The sequence below is a fragment of the Triticum aestivum genome, chromosome 4B, assembly GCF_018294505.1.
Source record: "Triticum aestivum cultivar Chinese Spring chromosome 4B, IWGSC CS RefSeq v2.1, whole genome shotgun sequence".
Classification (NCBI taxonomy): Eukaryota; Viridiplantae; Streptophyta; class Magnoliopsida; order Poales; family Poaceae; genus Triticum; species Triticum aestivum.
Genome location: NC_057804.1, coordinates 227225328 through 227241662, shown reverse-complemented (window position 1 = coordinate 227241662; position 16335 = coordinate 227225328).

Sequence of the window (16335 nt, the reverse complement as noted above, 5' to 3'; positions counted from 1 at the left end):
ATAGATAAAATCGATTAGTCTAGCGACGAAGCATCTTTACTGTGTAACAGGGGCCACCACCGAAGTGGCGTCCCTAAAGAAAGCGCTGTCCGAGGCCGAAGATAAGGCGGCCTTGGAATGCAAGGAGCACGAAAAGCAAAGTGCTAGAGTGGGCGAGGTACAGCAAGAGCTCCGGGACCTCGGCAAAAACTTCGAGTCCGTGGAGCATGATCTGAAGATGAAAGAGGTCAAGCTTGCGAAGGCCCTTGCGAGTATGAAAGATGCCAAGGCCGAAGCCGACAAGGCACAACAGGAAATCCAGGTGGCCGAGAAGATAGCGGCGGGTAAGACATTCTTTATGCAAAGCTAAAATGTGGAGTAGGTGTTTCTTTTACTTACCCGAATTCGGAGTTCTCCAGGGGCATTCGTAGATTTTCCACGCAGCGTCTCAGACGCCGTAGAGTTCTATCGTGTCGAGGAGTGGATCTCCACGGAGAAGCTATTCTGGTCCCAGTATGCTGGGGCCGAACACCCAATGCCTCTGAGTGACCAACTAAAGCAGTTGGTCGAACTCCACAGGGCGGCCAAAGTGGCGATGAAAGATTTCATAGTCGGGATGTGGCCTGGTGAGCCCCTGCCCACTAGCTACTTCGGCCAGATCAAGCGGATGGTGAATTCTTGTGTGCGGCTTGAAGTGATCAAGCGATCCATTTGCATTGAGGGTGCCCGCCGGGCCTTTGCCCGCGCGAAGGTTCACTGGCACAAGTTGGATGCGGAGAAGCTGGTGAAGGACGGGCCGCCGGAGGGCAAGGCGCATCGCCATCCCGAGAAGTACTATGATGGCGCTATGAAGGGCGCTCGTCTCGTGGCCGATGAATGTACCAAGGACAAGATCTTTGACGAGATGTACCTCTGCCGCTGTTGTAATTTAAAGACGAAGTTACTTGTGCTATGTAGCAGTGTTTGATTTAAAATATTACCTTCTGTGCGGCTGTTTATAGAATACTGAAAGTAGGCCATTCGTCGACTTCCACCCCCACGCAACTAGTACCATGGTGTTCCTGGAAAAACCCGGATACTCTTTATCCAAATTTCTGGTCCCTTAAGGACGTATCCGACGCAGTGAACAAGGCAATCGGACTATGCGGCTTTATAACTTTCACTTAGCCATAGAAGTCTATAACTTTAAATTTCGGTGAAGCCACTAGAATTCGGAAGGCCGAATTGGGGCGCTATATATGCCTAAATCGGACGAGGCCGATTCATCGCCTAAAGCGGAAAAAATCTTTAAGGATTTTAAGACCTCTCAAACAGCGACCAGCTCTCGCCGCATCATGCCGGTCAGTGTTCGACTTTCTCTACTGATGTGCTCGTCCGGAAGAAACGGGACACAATCGAAGTAGTTCTCCCTGCGCTACCTTAGCCGATATAACAGAATGCAAGGTACCAAAACAAGGGAGCCGGGCAAACCCAACTATTGACCCAAGACGTGATTCGAAGCTGATGCATATAGTGCTATAACTTTGGGGTGCCGCACTGTTGAAAGTGTTCGGACTTTTTTTGCCATATTCTGAGGCGCCATAAGAAGCCCCTGGCAAACTGATCATACCAATTTGTACGAATGCGATATTAAATTAATATTTGCCAAAAACATGCGCAAATAGGAATAATGAGCTGGCGCTATATATTATCTCCCATTGATTAATAATACGTTTAAGCGTATGTTTACAAGGGGTGCGTTTAGGCAGTAGTAAATAGGACTATTTAACATGTCCTATCCAAGGGCAGGCTGCATGTAGGTATATAAAACATGTATAACGATTGTGAACAGATTCCACCTGTGTATTTCCTTTTTTGCGCAAACCTGTTGCCTCCTTGGTTTCCTCTCCTATGCAAGTCCGTCAATCCGGCTCTTCTGAAGAGGCTTCCCTAAAGCAATGTCCTGAAAGATAAAAAGGGAAGGTTATGAAGGTATGCTGCGGTGATACCGCACTGTTAACTGAGTCATTGCTACGCCTCCGCCTATGCCCATGGTATTTTGAGTGTGTAATTGTGTACACGTGGCACGAATGCTGCTTTGATGGGGCTTGAGCGGAGGCTGGACTGCTAGTTCCGCTCTTGGCGTGCCTGGTGATCCTGTTGTGGGTTGCTCTGGACTCGTTTGACGGTGCTCGAAGTTGCTGTCGCCGGATTGGTGGTTTGTCGGAGAAGGACGCATTGTACTTCTGCCGCGAGAGCTGCAGTATGCTCTTCTGTTCGGAGAGAGCAGTCCATGTTTCCGTTGACTGTTATGACCCCGCGCGGTCCTGGCATCTTGAGCTTGAGGTATGCATAGTGTGGTACCGCATTGAATCTAGCGAATGCGGTTCGTCCGAGCAGGGCGTGGTAGCCACTGCGAAAAGGGATGATATCAAAGACTAACTCTTCCCTTCGGAAGTTATATGGAGATCCGAAGACCACTTCCACTGTTATAGAGCCTGTACAACGGGCCTCTACTCCGGGAATTACACCTTTAAAGGTGGTTTTCGTGGGCTTGATCCTTGAAGGGTCGATGCCCATTTTGCGCACTATGTCCTAATAAAGCAGGTTCAGGCTGCTACCGCCATCCATAAGGACTCGCGTGAGGTGGAATCCGTTCATGATTGGGTCTAGGACCAATGTGGCTGAGCCGCCATGACGGATGCTAGTAGGGTGATCCCTACGATCAAAGGTGATCGGACAAGCTGACCATGGGTTGAATTTGGGGGCGACTGGCTCCATCGCATAGACATTCCATAGTGCTCGCTTCCGTTCCTGCTTGGGAATGTGAGTGGCGTAGATCATGTTGACCGTTTTCACGTGGAGGGGGGGGATTTCTTTTGTCCCCCGTATTCGGACGCCGGGGCTCTCCGTCATCGTCGCTGTGCAGCCCCTTGTCCTTGTTTTCGGTGTTTATTTTGCCGGCCTGCTTGAGCACCCAGCAGTATCTGTTGGTGTGGTTGGCTGGCTTGTCCGGGGTGCCATGAATTTGTCACGAGCGCTCCAGTATACGGTCCAGACTGGACGGTCCCTGATTGTTTCTTTTGAATGGCTTCTTCCGCTGACCAGACTTGGATCCGCTGAATCCGGCGTTTACTGCCGTGTCTTCGGTGTTGTCACCATTGTTCTGTCGCTTATGTTTGTTGCGTCGTGGCTTGTTGTTATTGTCGTGGACATCCGAAGTGCCGGAATGTGGCGTGGTGCTGTTGCGATCCAACCAGCTGTCCTCGCCTACGCAAAAGCAGGTCATTAGTGTTGTGAGAGCTACCATGGACTTGGGTTTTTCCTGGACGAGGTGTCGGGCGAGCCACTCATCACAGATATTATGCTTAAAAGCCGCCAGGGCTTCAGCGTCCGGACAGTGGACTATTTGTTTCTTTTTAGTTAGGAACCGAGTCCAGAATTTCCTAGCTGACTCCCCGGGCTGTTGAGTAATGTGGCTCAAGTCATCGGCGTCCGGTGGTCTCACATATGTGCCCTGGAAGTTGTCGAGGAATGCATCTTCTAGGTTTTCCCAACTGCTAATGGAATTTGCTGGCAGGCTGTTTAGCCAGTGTCGGGCTGGTCCTTTGAGATTAAGGGGAAGATACTTGATGGCCTGTAGATCGTCTTCGGGGGCCATGTGAATGTGGAGAAGGAAATCTTCGATCCATATTGCGGGGGTCTGTTGTGCCATCGTATGATTCGATGTTTACGGGTTTGAACCCTTCTGGGAATTCATGATCCATCACTTTGTCACTGAAGCAGAGGGGGTGGGCGGCGCCTCTGTGACGGGCTATGTCACTACGCAGTTCAAATTGGTCTGGGTTGCTGTGTTCGGCCCGGCCGGACTTGTTGATAATGTATCTGGCGTGACGTTCATCATCACACGCTGGGGCGCGCCCCCGTGATCCGTAGATCGATCTTGGCTGTCCTGCTTTGTTTTCTCGTATGTCTTGCAGGTCCTACCTATTGCCCTGGGCCGTAGTGTATTGGCGTGGGGGTGGGGGCTGGTATTCGGGCTGATATGCCGTTTTATCCCGGCCATGGGGTGGCCGGTCAGTAGTGCGGCGCTCGAGTCCATATTCCTCGGCTGCCAGGACTTCAGTCCATCTATCTGTGAGCAGGTCTTGATCAGCCTGGAGTTGCTGCTGCTTCCTTTTCAGGCTCCTCGCAGTGGCCATAGGCCGACGCTTGAAGAGCTCCTGCTCCACGGGATCCTCAGGCACGCCGAACTCGTCGTCGCCGAGGCTAATCTCGTCTTTGGAGGGGGGCATGTAGTTGTCCTCCTCCGGATATCCGTCCATCGCCTGTTCGTCTGGGTTGAGCTGCTCATCTTCCTGCTCGTCCTGCTCGAAGGCGGGCTGATCAGGGTTGTATTCCTCTTCCACACCAGCCGGATTGTTTTCGTCTCCTGGGCTCGTATTGCTGTGGCGGGGCTTGGAGCGGCGTCGACGATGCCCATGCTTTGTTTTTCTCTCTCAGGGGTTATCCTCCGTTGCCTCATCGCCATTGGTTTCCTTTGGAGTGTCCACCATATATATATCGTATGAGGAGGTGGCTGTCCACCGCCCCATGAGTGGTGGTTCCTGTTCTTTTCTCCTACATCGTCGTCCATACCGTCAATGTCTTCGGAGTCGAAGTCAAGCATGTCGGTTAAGTCATCGACCGTGGCAATTAAGTGGGTGGTGGATGGGCAACGAATTCCTTCGTCGTCTGCTTCCCACTCACGCTGGACATAGTTCGCTCAAGAGCCTCTTGACAAAGAGAGGGACTTTATTGAGTTCAGCATGTCGCCAAAGGGCGAGTGCTGGAAGATGTCCGCAGCGGTAAACTCCATTACCGGAGCCCAACCTGGCTCGGTTGGCTCGAGAGTGCGCGGACTGGAACCAAAAACCGGATACGAGTCTGGGGGTCCGGAGTTACAGGCTTCCTCAAAATTGAGGCATGTGTTCAGCTCTACCGCCAATGAGTGTGCAGCCTCCAGGGCGGGGCCCATCCCTCCGTCCTTAGGCGATGCAGCCTGCTCCAGATTTATGTCCGGGGCTACTGCAGGGGTGATATCCCGAACATTGTCCGACAGCAGGTCTAGGCCGTGCTCATCGCGAGTGTCCGGTGCTCCTGGCATAGGCCCGAATCCATCAAAGGTCAAGTCTCCTCAAATATCCGCCATGTGGTTCAAGTTTCCGAACCTGACCTGGTGGCCAGGGGCGTAGCTGTCGGTCTGCTCCAGATGGCCAAGCGAATTGGCCCGCAGTGCGAAGCCACCGAACACGAAGATATGTTCGGGGAGAAAAGCCTCGCCCTAGACCGTGTTGTTGATGATTGGAGGCACCATCAATCCTTGTAGCGATGACAGAGAGGAACTATCAATGAGAGCACCAATGTCGGTGTCAAAACCGGTGGTCTCGGGTAGGGGGTCCCGATCTGTGCGTCTTAGGCTGATGGTAACAAGAAGCAAGGGACACAATGTTTACCCAGGTTAGGGCCCTCTCGATGGAGGTAAAACCCTACTTCCTTCTTGATTAATGTTGATGATATGAGTACTACAAGAGTAGATCTACCACGAGATCGTAGAGGCTAAACCCTAGAAGCTAGCCTATGATGATTATGATTGTAATTGTGATCGGCCTTGTAAGGACCAACCTCTCTGGTTTATATAGACACCGGAGAGGGCTAGGGTTTACATGGAGTCGGTTACAAGGAAGGAAATACAATATCCGGATTGCCAAGCTTGTCTTCCACGCAAAGGAGAGTCCCATCCGGACACGGGACGGAGTCTTGAGTCTTGTATCTTCACACTCCCATATTCCGGATAATGTATATAGTCGGGCTGTCCGGATACCACCTTATCTAGGACTCCCTCACCCTACATTGTTGACGTCCTCTGGTTTGTGTTCAAGTGGGCCAATCACGCCACTACCAACGCCGTCTAATGAGTTGTTGATCGCAAACAATCATTTTATAAAGTTGAAAGTGCAGGAAGCGTCCAAGTAAATCACTGATGTTAGCTGAATTTAGTATGGCGTGAAAATTGAGATCACTAAATATTATTGTTATGACTTAATAGGAATTGCAGTTGCTACTTGTACATCTGTAAAAACAAAATTAATGGTAAAATGTTTCAGTGTTTGCTCGAATGTTATGACTAAATGAGTGTTCCAGTAAGCTTTGTGTAAGTGCAGAATTGGGCAGAAGTACATATGCAGAATTCTGACATGAACTGAATGCAATTGTTGCTCCTAAATGAATTGAACTAAATGGCAGCCAAAACTAAACTTGAACTAAAATAAATGACAACTATTGTTGGCACCCAGAACTGAACTTTAACTGAATTAAATGGCTACTATTGCCCATAATTGAACTAATGGAACCTAGAACAGAACCAAATCCAAAAATATCCAGAATTAAAACGACTGAATGGCACCAAACTTGAATTGTTGCTCTGGATGACAAAATGTTGAACTAGTGCCAAAGTGAATGTACTTGGAATAATAATATATATGTACTTATTGGAATCTGGATGTGTGTGGTATTAGCCTCTTCTTCCATGATTCCATCTCATTTGCTTCTTTTATAAGAAAAAAAGGATATTTGATCAAGTTAAATCACATGCTTTTTCCATGAGAAAAAGGGAAATTGATCAAGATCCAACGAAATTAGATGGTGGGGGTTCAATCAAATCCAGTGTTCTTATACATGTGGAAGATGACAAGAGAAAGGCGGACTATTGATATTTACATGAGGTCACGAGCAGAGCAATGCGTACCGTCCGGCCCAGGCGATATCGGTCTGGTCAATCCCACGTTGTTTCTGTACACCCTGCATGTTGTTTCCTTCACTTGGGTCACAAGGATCCGGATGGGTCGCTTGTTTCGTGGCGACGTGAGCCATAGAGCCTCTCTAGATTTCATTGTCATCCGATGCAGGATGGATGGACGTCCCTTTGACTTAGACTCAGTTAAGTCAGATGATCTGTGCTCCAACAAGCTGGCATGGGTACGACTGCAGAAAGTGGAAACAAATTTGAAGTGGTAAAGAAGACAAAAACATGCGATTGAAGATTACTAATTCCTCACCTGCATGTAAGTTGGATCTTAGTATTTATACAAGGGCAATCATGTCCATTAGTATAGCCGTCATGAAGAACACTATAGAATGCATCTGTATCCTACATGTTCGTACTGCAACCTCTGTAATTGGTTAGGGCTAACATACAGTGGCTAAAAAACCTGAACATGATTAGTTAGATGAACTAATCTAGTCATAACATTGAGAGTCATATGAGAATAATCAAATACCTGTTTGGATTGTCATCAAATGCCTTGTGGACATATAAAATATCTACATATCAAGCGTACAGTAAGGTTTGATTTCCATCAACCACCGCGTACAGTCAGGTTGGATTTCCATCAAACACCTTGCCGTCATCGACAAAACAAATCTGCAAAACCAACGATTCAAAGAAAATAGAAAGCTTAATTTGATAAAGCGGCCTGTGGGGGAGGTTTCCCCGACCTCATCCATGACGTCCGGTCAGCTGCATCTAGGTGCCTTCTCGTGCTCGATGGAGGCGGCGTTGGTGGTCTCAGGATGCAGGTTTGCCGCGTCGGGGTGACCGTATGAGGGGAGGTGATCGATAGAGCACGGATCTCGTGCTCAACATCCAGCTCGGAGAGGAGATCCTATCGGAGGAGGCGATCCAACCAGATGAGAGGAGCATGGGTCTCCACATCTCAATCCGTCCAGAAGGAGCCGCCGCTGCCGCCGACGGAGCATGCTATGCTCAGAGATGGGAGGGGGAAAGTTAGGCATCTAGATTGGGTTGGGGGACCGTAGGAGAGGGATCGGCGAGGATGGTGGTGGTCGCCTCCGGTGCGAGGCGAGGTCAGGCGGTGGGGTGGGCTGTGCCGGTGCTGAGCAAGCCCAAGCGGCGGGGTGGGCTGCGCTGGTGCTGAGCAAGCCCAAGCGGCAGGGGCGATGCAGCATATGCTCGGGACCCTTTTTTCATCACGAATCGTTATCGTTATTTCAATAAGGACGTGACTGCGGGATCAATATCTAAAATCATAGGGACTTTTTTGCAAAAACATCATGACGGTGAGCGGGCGGGTAGAAGCAATAGCGGCTTTATTATTAGGGAAAGATTATTTGAGCATCAAGCTCACCGTATATATGTGTTGTCTACTCATATATGGCTTTTCTTCGCCATTATATGCACCTTTATGACTTAAGTTTTTGCCAAGCTGGGTTGCCTGGATCCTGTGCTTATGCCCTACGTTCCCGCTTGTTCGGCTAGAGCATAAAGGCAGCACCTCTGCGATTGTTACAGCCGGGTTATCCAGACGTGTACCTCAGATGGGTGAAGCCAAAAGCTAGCGTTCTTAAGGGAATAATTGGTTAGCGGAAAAAAAGACAAACTGCCCTCGCTGCCATATAAGCCCCCAAATTATAACTTGTAATGTGATTTTTAGCATCACGGCTTCGATATGCAAAAAAACGCATGCTGGCCCAGGGTGAGGAACCCTTAATGGAACTGTTCTCTCTGGAAGATGTTTCTTATGATTAAATATAATATAACATAACTCCCCGAATACAACTTGTGTGTTCAAGCAACTATGACCGGATTGCCTTGTTTCCGAACGTACTTTGGTGTTTACCAACGGTATAGTATTCAGAAACACTCCAAACCTTGGGTTTCAGAGGTCGAAGCAGAAAGTCTGTCATGACAATTGTTTTACAATTCGGCTGAAGAAAAGTTTGACTATGAAAGTACATTGCGACTTGGACTCAAAATCTTCTTTCTTCTCTAGACTATCAAACAGGTTGTCTAGTTTACAATCCTATTGAGAAAACATAGCGGCTATCTTTACTTGGTTATACACTAAGCTAACAGGAATTTCTTGTCCATCTGGTCCCCGAGGTCCGACCCGGGCCATATGATTCGGATCAAGTCTGGTGTACCGCGTTTTCACCATGACCCAGGCCTCTCGTGCGCCTTTCCGACATGCTAATATCTTCCATATTTCAAAACGGCGATAAGCTCCCTTGAATAAATTCATGATCTCCTCCATACTTCATGGAGGAGGATTGGATGGCCATAAAGCCTTAGCCATGTTCCTGATTGCTTTTCGAGCTCGCTCGTGCACTTTGGACAGCTCTTATAGCAGGCCGCATTGAAATACAAGCACTTCTCCCTCGGGATGTCGAGTCAGCACACCTGCAGAAAAAAAACTTATAAACCTTTCCATCAGGGGACCGTGTGAAAGTCAGGCTAAAGAGCATACTCAATATGCCGCCTTTCAGCTTTTTGTTCTCCTTCAAGTCATCCGATAGTTGGGATCTTATGTCCTTCAATTCTTCGACTTGCTTGATATTTGCATCATGTAGTTTGTTCTCCACATTAATGGGCCGTGTTAATACACGTTGACCAGTGGCTTCTTGCCCTCCGGCATGTTGTTTGTCCGCATGAGCAGCCCTTAGCCTCTCCTCCAGCTGATCTGTCGACCCTACCAACAAAACGATGCATATTTAAGCAACATCATTGTAGGCACGGAATCTTATTTCTGGGTTACTATTACGCTTACCATCAGGTGCCTTCTTGGATTTCTTTAAATTTTCCAGTTTGGCGGTGCCAACAGTTAGCTTAGTTCGGGAATCTTCTAGCTCCTTCCATAATGTGTTATTTTTCCCCGTGATTACCTGATGATGTAACGACCCTTAAATCAGTTGAGACTACTGCTTCAAGACTCGGGGGCCACTGTCATATGATTATTGAATCTGCACAAGAAGTTCTTACCCGCATATCCTTTGAAAGCTGGTGAGTGGCTCCAACAAGTCCATATCGAGAAGCTCAGATGTAAGCATCTGTTGAGCTGAGAGCGTTGAATGCCTCTTCGGTAAAATTTGGGTCGTCCATAGATGGTCTCCGCCGCCGGTGATTCATCGCACTCTCCACTTCAGAGTTGGTGACAGATACATTGTACGAATCCTCTGGAAGAGGACAATCCGGCATGGCCGTCGCGTCATTCCCAGTCCTTGTGCTAGGGTCTAGGGCCGGATTAGCGTATGCATGGACGGCCAGGTCTCCGGATATAGTCCGGCGTACGCTCCTCCTATGATATGGCACAACAGGAAACGTCACTGTCCGATCTATCCACTGAGTGCGTGTTAAAAAATATACCTCTTTGATGAGGGATAGGGCCCAGTAGTATCATCGTTTACCTTTCTTTTTGAAGACTCGCCCTATGAATGCATCGTCCTCTTAGAGGACGCCTTTGCCGCAGTACGATGGGATGAGCATCACCCCTTGGGAGCACGATGTAGTGCCGTGGGTGAGTCGCAAGGGGAAAACTCTTTTTGAGGGGATGTCTCCTTGGTACATACATGGGAGGAGGGGACATGGCCGGGGTAATCATCTATAATGGCCACTTCCGTGCCGTCGTTGCTCGTCTGATAAAAGACTCCCTCCTTAAATTCTGTAAATATATCCAGATCCTCTTCAAATCCAGGATCTAGGTCTTGATTATGGTTCTTCTACTGTGGAGCGGGGCTGTAGATCCCGCGACGACCTTTCTCCATTCCCGTTAAAGGTAGCCGGATTAAGTTTAACTAAGCATAATTAAGGAAAAATATTGAGTGAGGCCTACGATCAAAAACTCACCCAGTAAATGGGATTATACATGGAGAAGCCTTCTCGGCACTTAAGGCTAGTGAAGTCTTCCTTCTCCCCTTTGTAAAGGTCAGCCAACATGGCGGCCAAAGCGGCAAAATAGACCGGACCCTTGCGCCCACAGCGTGATGCGTCGTCCTCCCCGTTATAATGCCACATGGGGAGCCCTCTGGATTGGAGTGGCTAAAAGCATTGTGTTATTGAAATCGCCATTACCTCGACTATAGACAGCCCAGAATGGGAGAGTATTATGATCTTACTCACTAGCCTCTTAATCTCCGCACTGTCTTCTTCCTGAAAGCTTTGGGGATGCCAACTGTCATGCTTCTTTAAAGGAGCAGTGGAAAATTCGGGAAGACCTTATCGAATTGGGTCCGGGAGAACAACGTCTTCAATGTAGAACCACTCCGAGGGCCACTCTTCGGATGCCTTCTATGGAGTGCCAGACAGGTATCCTATTCCGGCGCGCTTCTTTAAAGAGAAGTGGAAAATTCGGGAAGACCTTATCAGATTGGGACTGGGAGAACAACGTCTTCAATGGAGAACCACTCTGAGCGCCACTCTTCAGATGACTTCTTCGGAGTGTCGGACAGGTATCCTGTTCCGGCTATGCTCCACACTTCGGCGCCGCCCACCTTGAATATGGATCCCTTCTGGGAGCGGGGAACAGGGACTAGATCCGGGGGAGGACATATCCCTGCGTTTGAAGCTTGGTCAAATGGGTGTGGGATACCGAGCTACTCTCCCAATCGCCTCTTTGAGGCCCGTGGGGGCGCGAGGAAGAACTGAGAGTGCCAGCCATGTTTGGACGGTTTCCAATGGCAAGCTCTAAGGATTTTCGCCTCATTAGGAATGGCATCTAAGATTCAGTCTCTTTAAATAGACACCTTCCCTATGTTGTCAAGGGGTTACCTATAAAAATGCCTAGACCCTTCGTCTTTGTTCGACACATGGAGGCCGAGGCGACGGCAACACAAAAGCTGAAGGGTATGGTATTTAATGTAAAAGCCGAACTATACGAAGTACAATGGAGAACCCGCCTTGTAAAGCAGAAGAAATGAAGACGGATACAATGTCGTCATTGAAGGCAAGTTCGTGGGCTACTAAGGGAGCCCTGGATTATGGGGTCCTCGGGGAGCCGACCTATGTGACTTGGGCTAGACTGATGGGCCATAAAGATACAAGACACAATGCCTTCTGCCGTGTCCGGATGGGACTCTCCTTTGCGCGGATGGCAAGCTTGGCATTCAGATGTGTAGTTTCCTTCCTCTGTAAACCGACTTTGTACAACTCTAGCCCCCCCATTGCCTATATAAACCAGAAGGGTTAGTCCGTAGGGGCAATCACAATCATACATGCTAGACATCTAGGGTTTAGCCATTACAATCTTGATGTAGATCACTCTTGTAACCCCTATACTCATCAAAGTCAGTCAAGCAGGAAGTAGGGTATTACCTCCATCAAGAGGGGCCGAACCTGGGTAAACATCGTGTCCCCTGCCTCCTATTACCTTTGATCCTTATACGAACAGTTCGGGACCCCCTACCCGAGATCTGCCAGTTTTGACAACGACAGGTCACCTAGTGGAGTGACAAGTTGCAAACAGGCATGTTTAACTCAGTCATGGTATAAAAGCCGGTCAAAATGGGTTATACGCTATACTCATTGAGTAGGAAGCCCCCAAATAACCCATAACATGGCATAAAAGCCGATCAAGAGGGTTATACGCTATGCTCATAGAGCAGGAAGCCCCCAAATGACCAAACATGGCATAAAAGCCGATCAAAAGGGTTATATGCAATGCTCATAGAGTAAGAAGCCCCCAAATGAGCAAACATGGCATAAAAGCCGATCAAGAGGGTTATATGCTATGCTCATGGAGCACGAAGCCCCCCAATGACCTTGTGAGTAATCAATAATGACTCTTGCTCTAGAGATTTGAGATGAAATGACAGAGGCCTCGAATATTGGGGATGCCTGTTTTATTATACATATCAAAAAGAATGTACATCAATGAAAGTATATACAACGATGATAGCCTATGACTCAAGTGTAGTAAGGCAAAAGATGAGCAATGTTCCATGGCTTGTTGGTCTCCTTCTCAAACATGGGGAAACTTTGTTCTCTCTTATGTCAATGAGGTAGTAAGACCCGTTGTTGAGATTTTTTCTGATAAAAAAGGGTCCTTCCCAAGGAGGCGAAAGCTTATGCATCCCTGTATGGTTTTCAATCAAATGGAGCACTAAGTCACCCTCTTGAAAGGTCCAGCTTCGAACTCTATGATTATGATAGTGACATAGGTCTTGTTGATATATCGCTGAATGAGCCGCCGCATGGTCACGCTCTTCATCTAAGGCATCAAGTGCATCCTGAAGTGCCGTTTGATTATCAGCTTCGACATAAGCCACCACTCTAGGCGAGTCATGACGGATATCACTTGGGAGAACCGCCTCTACGCCATAGACATTGAATAAAGGTGTGTAGCATGTTGACTTCTTGGGGGTAGTATTGATACTCCAAAGCACTGAAGGTAGCTCCTCAACCCAACAACCCGGCGTACACTCTAAAGGAACCATAAGCTGGGGCTTGATGCCTCTCAAGATTTCTTGGTTCGCTCATTCTGCTTGACCATTTGACTGTGGATGAGCCACTTAGGAAACATCAACAAGAATATGCTCTCTTTGACAAAACTCCTTCATAGCACCCTTAGAAAAATTGGTGACATTATTAGTGATGATACTATGAGGATATCCACAATGGAAAATCAGCTTTGCAACAAACTGAACACTTGTTGCCGCCTCACAATTGCTAACTGGCTCTGCCTCAATCCACTTAGTAAACTTGTGAACCACCACCAAAAGGTGGGTCTTATTATCCTTAGACCTCTTGAACGGTCCAACCATATCAAGCCCCCAAACTACAAAGTTCCAAGTTATTGGGATCTTCGCAATTCTTGAGCTGGCGTGTGAGCCTGTCTTGCAAGTTTCTAACACCCGTCGCACTTGCTAATGATGTCCTCTACATTAGCATGAGCCGTCAACCAATAAAACCCATGACAAAAAGCTTTAGTCACTAAGGACTTAGAGTTGGCATGATGACCACAATCGCCTTCATGGATATCTCATAAAATCTCACAACCCTTAGGAGAAACACAATGTTGGAACATGCCTGTCACACTGCATCGGTGTAATTCGCCGTTAATGATAGTCATAGATTTATACCTCCAGGTTATTTGTCGCGCCAAAATTTCATTTTCAGGTAACTCCTCAAGGGTCATATAAGCTAAATAAGGCAGCATCCAGTGAGGAATACCATGAAGAGCTGCCACCAACTGCGCCTCCGGGACAGGAACAACGAGGTCCTCTTCAGACGACAAATTGACGAAAGTTTTGTGCAAAACATCAAGGAACACATGAGGAGGTACCGACTTACGTTGAGAGCCGAGTCGGGACAATGCATCAGCCGCCTCATTCTTCCATTGATCAAGGTGATCCACATGATAACCCTTGAAGTGACCAGCAATATTATCAACCGCCTGACGATAAGGCGTCATGAGCAAGTCTTTAGAGTCCCACTTGCCTAAGACTTGCTGCGCCACAAGGTCTGAGTCACCCAGACACTTGACCCGGCTTAAATTCATCTTTTTATCCATACGAAGGACATGGAGTAAAGCTTGATACTCAGCTACATTAGTACAAGGAAATAATTGCCTTAAAACATAACAAAATTGGTTACCTCTTGGGGAAGTCAAAATAACTCCAGCCCCGAGCCTTCCAACTATCTGGATACATCAAAGTGAATTGTCCAATATGTGTTGTCAGGTTTCTCCTCTAGGGTGTGCAACTCTGTCCAATCATTGATGAAATCCACCAAGGCTTCAGATTTGATGGCTGTTCTTGGCACATATTTTAGATTTTGAGGTCCAAGCTCAATTGCCCACTTAGCAACCCGACCCATGGCCTCCCTGTTTTGAATAATATCTCCTAAGGGAGTAGAGCTGACCACAGTAATAGGATGAACAAGAAAATAATGCTTCAGCTTGCGACTCGCCATGAACACCCCAAACACCAGTTTCTGCCAATGTGGATATCGTTGCATGGACTAAGTTAATACCTCACTGACTTAATAAGCCGGCCACTGAACTGGGTACTCTTTACCCGTCTCGTTGCGCTCCAGAACAACTGTGATTCTGGCAGCCTTGTTATTAGCCGCCACGTACTGAAGCAAGGGCGGCTCAGCCAATTGTTTCTTGAGCACCTCAAACACCTCATTGGTAGCATCACTCCAGAAAAAATGATCTGTCTTCTTCATCATCTAATACAGAGGAATTGCCTTCTCTCCCAGACGACTTATAAAATGTCTCAAAGCTGCAATACGACCCGCTAAACGATGGACATCATTGACATGCGCCGGCTTAGAAAGTGAGGTAATAGCCTTGATCTTCTCTGGGTTAGCTTCAATGCCCCTTTCTGAGAACAGAAATCCCAATAGTTTACTTGTAGCATGCCAAAGACACACTTGGAAGTGTTAAGCATCATTTATAGACCCAGAGATTGTCAAAAGTTTCTTTCAGATCATCGAGGAGAGTCTCCTTATTTTGGGACTTAACCACAATATCATCCACATGTGCATGAATGTTGCGCCCAATCTGGTTGTGAAAACAATTCTGAACACAACGTTAATTAGTCGCCTTAGCACTTTTGAGACCAAAAGGCATAGAAGCATATTAGAAAGCTCCAAAAGGTGTAATGAAAGTCGTCTTCTATTGGTTTTTAACTGCCATCTTGATATGATGATAACCTAAGCATCCAGGAAACATAAGATCTCACAACCCACCATTGCATCAATGATCTGATCGATACGGGGAGGAGCAAATGGGTCAGCTAGACAAGCTTTGTTCAGATCTGTGTAGTCCACACACATACGCCATGTGGCGTTCTTCTTGAGTACAAGAATAGGGTTAGCCAACCACTTAGGGTGAAAACTTCAAGGACAAACCCAACCGCTAAGAGCCAATCTACCTCTTCTCTGATAGCCTTAAGTCTCTCTTAGTTTGAATAGCGAATGAACTATTTAACCGGCTTAAATTTAGGATCCACATTAAGAGTGTGCTCAGCGAATTCTCTTGGTACACCCAACATGTCAGAAGGTTTCAATGCAAAGATGTCTCGATTCTCACGGATGAACTAGATGAGCGCGCTTTCCTATTTAGGATCGATATTAGCCCCGATTGTGAACTGCTGAGATGAGTTGCCAGGGACAAAGTCAACCTGCTTAGTGTCATCAGCCGACTTAAACTTCAACAACGGGTCTTGCTTAGTGGTGGGCTTCTTCAAAGGTGTCATATCAGCCGGGTCAACATTATCCTTATAAAAATTAAGTTCCTCGGTAGCACAAGCTGCCTCTGCATAAGTTACATCTCCTTCTTCACATTCCAAAGTAATTTTCTGATCCCCATGGATCGTAGTTGTACCTTTTCGTCTTGGCATCTCAAGCTATAAATAAAAATAACAAGGGCGAGCCATGAACTTAGCATAAGCCGGCCATCCGCACAACACATGATATGGACTCTTGATTTTGACCACTTCAAACCATAGTTTCTCTGCTCTATAGTCAGTACCAAAGGCAACCTCCAATGCAATCTTGCCCGCAGGATACGCCGACTTACCAAGCATCACACCATGGAA